Below are 5,559 nucleotides of genomic sequence, written 5' to 3'. Positions count from 1 at the left end.
TTATGGTCCCCTCCAGAGCACATTTGAGTATTTTGTCCACTTCAGTTTTAAAAGTCCTAAATGATGAGGCTTCTATTGCTTCTTTAAGGAGGCTATTTACATCTGTTCTCATATCATTCCTCTACAACCCTTTCCCCCCTTAAGCTGGGCCTCCATCCTTTCTTCTTTCCTTTTTCTGTTATGCTCTGTGGCAGCCCTATTCACTTCCTCACACCACCTGGGTCCCTGGGGCCTGGATCACAAAGCAAAGCAAAAGAATGGTTCACAGGAGAAACCCTAATTCTCTTTCCCTGGCATACAATGATCCTCATTCAAATGCACTACATTGAAAATAGGGTATTGTGCAGTTAGCGCCCCATCCTATTTGAAGTTTTGCCATTAACTCTACTGGGAACAAGAGCAGGCCCTAAGCCAATGGAAAACTAAGGCCCTGGTGTAAAGACTCTTGGAGTCAAAGATAAGACTGCTTTAATTTTATGCTTTGAAAGAGGCCATAGGTTGGCTGAAACTCAACTAGTGGTCCTCCTATCACGTGAGAACTGGTCCTAGCCTAAGTTATTTAAAAGACTTGCCAGAATAGTAAACTGTCCTCATGGAGACACAAAACAGGCCTTTCACTAATGTAGTTTATAATATTTTCCAGGAAAATAAACTATACTTTTTATTTTATACAGCTGTATCTATATTGGAGTTTTTTGCTAGCATAGCTATGCCACTTAGGGATGTGTTTTTAACTCTTAAATATAGATCAGACCCAACTCCAAATATATCACCAGGGCAGTTACTGTAAAATTAACTTGTACCCAGACACCCCTTTGTCCTCCCTTACATTCAGATTCAGTTACTAGCTATAGATGTCCATGAACACTTACAATCTGTGTTTCCATTTCCACCTGGGGATAATGTGTATCATTTGTTCCTGGTAGTGGATGGGGTTTGCACTTTTGGGTGAATGTGCATGGTAGTAAGCAGCCAGCATCTTGGAAATGATTTTGGTAATGTTTGTGCACCAGTGGTACAGCTGTGTTAACAGAGAGCTTTATTCATCATTTCAGAAGTGCTGTAAGTGATAAGCAAGAAACCCTGATGGCATCTAAAGTTGGTGATAGTAACAGTGAGTAATTGTTTCTGATGGCATTCCTTTCACAGTAACTTGGTATCAGTGCAGCAGTATTAACTTCTCTGGAGCAAATCTAATTTATACCTCTCAAAGTGAAGTTGAAAGGAAAATGTTAGCTTTTGTTGAAAGTGGTGCAGTTATGTGCATTGTGCTGTGTGCTTCTGATTTCAGGTGTGCCCTTGCCTAACCAAGCTAGAAAGCTCAATATAGATAGTAGCAAATCATGCCCTGAATCTTGTTTAATACCACATCTTTGAAAACTGAGTCACAAACGACATTTTCTGACTTTTGTCCTCTGGTTCTTAAGTGGAAAGTAGTTCACAGTGGAGCAGAGTAGCTAGGGCAATGGTCTGTGGCCATGGCAGAATGCCTCAAGTGCTTATTTAATGGTCATGTTTCAGTTTTCCTGACCTGCCTGCAGTTGCTCAGATGAATGCAATTTTAATTCTTAGGATGAAGATGCTAGTAATTGCACTCAATGAATACTCCTTAAACAAAGGAGATGATAAAAAGTCAGGGAAGAATTAAACCAGATGTTTTGGACTTGACTTTGGCTAATGCTTATTAGTTTTTGAAGTTGTAACTAGGAAGTTCCGTCTCATGGAGCGATACTTCAGTATAACTTCAGGCTACCGTGGAAACTAAAAAAAGAAATAGGCTTTTATTTTAGTGACATCTTTTAAAATTATTTTTTAATTGGTGAGAGGCTTTGTCCTCTTTAACAAGTGGCTCTCACACCAGCAATCAGAACTCAAGTAATGAAGTCAGAAATCCCTGTTTGATTGCTGTGAAACATGGCTCAAAATAAGCTGTTGTGAGCAATATATAAAATGCAATTAGATTTCAGCAATGCTATTAGTAGGAACTAGATGACTTTGTGGACTGGTATGGCTCCTTTTATCACTAAGTCACCAGTTTGCATCCAGCTATGGCTGACAGCAATGGCAATGTATGGTTATGTGATGGCTGATCTGAAAGTAATTTGTGGTTCATGTTTCCACTAAGCAGCTGTCTTTTTCTTCAAGCTTTCCAGGGGCCTAGTCCTCAGCAATGACAAATGCTATTACTTTAGAATATAAGACTTGCCCCTCTAGAATAGACCGATGGTTTGTCTGAGCATTTAAAGGATAGTTGCCATCATTGCAGCTGGAACTTCTTACCCTATCTCATTGGTGCCCTCATTTAGGAGGTCAAAGCCTTCATTCCCTTCTTTCTTCTGTCAGCTGTTGCTTCTAGGGTCCTGAACCAAACTCTTGGAAATCAGTAGGAGGCTTTTCATTGCCTTCAGTAGGCTCAGGTCAAGCCTTAGGTCAGAAATGGAGACACACTGGCTGCATCTACATGAGACGCTGACTGTGCAGTTGTTACTCTGCAGTCATTTAGTAGCTGCATACCCAAATACTAAATGACTGCACGGCTTTTTTCAGATGCTACCGCTCAGTAGCTCATTTCTACTGCACAGTAGCCTGTTACTTCTGTGCAGTAGTGTCGTGTCACTCTTCATGCCATGCGACACTACTGAGCAGTAGTAATGAGCTACTGTGCAGTCAGTGTCTCGTGTGGACATGGCCACTGACAATAGGCACTGTAGGGTGTTGAAGACCTTCTAGCAAGAAGTAGACAATTTTAATATCTAGTTCAATCAATTCAGCTCACTCTCTACCCTCAACAGAACAAAATGACTCTTGAATTTTAAGCATAAATCAAAAGTTCCTAATGCTTTACAGCCAGTACAGGTAGTTTGGGAAACAATGGAATCAAATCAGAGCAGACTTCAGACATGAGTTGCAAATACCTAGAAGAGCTTTAATTCTTATCAGCGTTAAATTAGCACTTGGGAAACTTTTGCTTTCTCTTCATTAAATTCATTAAATATATATAGGGCCTAGATCCATTGGGTAAGTCCACTCAGGTGCACCCCTATGTACAGCCCACTATAATCATGGAGTTTCATATGGGAAAGTGGGTTAACTTGTGTTCCTCATTGAAGGACCAAGGTGTAAAAAGACTATCGAGATTACTCAGATTCTGTGCTGAACCAAAGCTCTTTCCTTCTAGCTTCCTTGTTTCTCCGTGCTGGGGTGGGGGATCTAACCTTACAGCTGCTCTGCTCTGAATTAAATAGATGTGGTGGGCCACACAAGGCTATTATGTACCAAAGCACATAGTATCCTTTCTCAACATCATCCTTCAAGGCCCCCTGTTAAACTGAGGCACAGGAATAGCCATATGAGCATAGAAAACATCACTTCCTCCATGCCATGCAGAACTCTTAACTAGTTGTTTAAACTCTCTTTTCTGTCCCTTTTCCTCTCTTCCAAGAATGATATGAGAGGTTTAGAATCTGGTACCCGTTGTTTGATTAAATCACACAAAGACTCAGGCGTATGAAGCTGCATTTTCAAATAGCCACTGATTTGGGGTGCTCCACTTATTGCCTGCTTAGTGTGAAGCAATTTGAGTCTGATTTCAGGAAGCATACAGTCAGAACTCTTGTGGGAGAATTGCCTAGTAGTTAGTGCCTCTTCCTCCCCTCCAGATTTGTGAGAACCAGGTTCAGGTCAAGGTTGTGGCACAGGCCTCTTGTGGGACCTTAACAAGTCACACTCTTGGCCTCAGCTTTCTCTTCCTAAAAAACAGGGATGTAGCACATTCCTACTTCAGAGGGCTGTTGAGGGGATAAAGATGGTGGAGATTGTTAGATGCCTGGATGTTATGATACTTGAAGCTACATAATCCCCTAGATAGATTTATGTCAAATGGTGTAATGGGTGCTTAGTATGTCTGAAAATTGCTAAGCATTTCCCCTGAATGGACAGACTCAATTCACATACAAAACTGCCACCCTTCATTTTGTCATGGGTGTCCAGATTCAGGTAAAACGTCATATGAATGCAGTTTCTGATGCATGTGATGAAATACATACCATATTCACTTGTTTAGCCTCAAAGACTGCCTCAAGGCACATCCAAATGTTGCCTCTTGTCTAATACTCAGTGCAGCACCACTTTAATACTTAAATCATCCTTTATTTTGAGAGCTACAGCTTGCCTTTATGGTAATATGAATTTAATGATGTCCTGAGTTTGTTTCCATTTCAACCTGACTTCCAGGATCCCAGATGGATAGATGTGTTTGTTGAACAACCAATAGGCCCAAGCAGAGCTCTTGCTGAACACTGATATTCAGTGCTGTTGATCTTTACAGATGTTTCAGATAATTTTTTTTCTGTGAATAACTGTCCTGCTTTGCTAGCTTTGTGATAAACAGCACCACGTGCTATTACTGATCCAGATACCTACTTTACAAAATGTGTACCATTACTGATAGGACTGGATGGGATGAGATATCTGGAGGTCTTCTCTTTAATCAATGGAATTCCAAATTTTATCATGCAAGGTTAATTATCTTTGGAAATAAACAGCCAACAGATTTCATTAACAGTAATACTTTGATTGGACTGGGACAACAGCAAAGGGCTGAGCCGTTTTTCACCTGCTGGAGGTCTCCAGTGAGACAGCAGATTCTCTCATCCAAGATTTATTATCTTTGGAAGTAGGAAGGTTTCACTAACATGCAAGGAAAGGTCTTAGTCACAGAAGGTGCTGTACAGCTCATATCTATTGTTTGTGTGGTGTCTGAGCGGCTATAAAAGAAGCTGAGAGATACATGCTCTCATTGCAACTGGACCTTCACTAGAGGACTAGCACTGAGACAGATCTGTGCTGATCAGCCTTTGCCGTGAACTCTATACTATCAACCGTAAGTGTATCATATGTTAATATTATACTTTTTTGTTTTAAAGATACTCCTTTATTGATATGTAGGACTAGGATAGATCATATGCAAAGACATAACACATCTATTACCCACAATGAGGATAAATAGATCTCATATAGCCTAGAACAGCGTAAGATAGATGATTTATAACATATTTAAAAATCATAAACAATAGCCTTTTGTTCTCCAACGTATTTTATTCTCAGGTATGTTTTTCATGGACTTTAGTCTAAAATAAGTGAAAAATGTATGTAAAGTTGGAGGTTAAGTTCTGCACTTCAGCTATGAGGTATAGTTTTGCCTAATGTAAGAAAAAAGAAACAAGTGTTTCCAGGCTGGTACTACCAACGTATGACCTAAATAAGTAAGAAGGAAACCCATTTTTAGAAGCTGTCTAACACAGGCTGAAATGTGTTACCCAAAATACATTTCTAATTGTTTTTCTTTTTGACCAAACTCTTTTGAATCTAAGCTAAATTGATAGCCACCTCCCAAACATATGTAAAAACAGCAAATCTTGTTCTTTCTCATATATATGTGTTTATGTTGCCTTTTAAAGTTGTGTTTGCCACAGTTAATATAGAAGGCATGTTACTGACTAACCAAAATATGTGTGTATGTGTGTATACACATATACATTACTATACTTACATACATAT

The sequence above is a fragment of the Gavialis gangeticus genome, unplaced genomic scaffold (assembly GCF_001723915.1).
Source record: "Gavialis gangeticus isolate Ggan-Ray unplaced genomic scaffold, GavGan_comp1, whole genome shotgun sequence".
NCBI classification, from domain to species: Eukaryota; Metazoa; Chordata; order Crocodylia; family Gavialidae; genus Gavialis; species Gavialis gangeticus.
The sequence above is the reverse complement of the archived record's forward strand: the minus strand, read 5'-3'. Positions refer to the sequence as shown.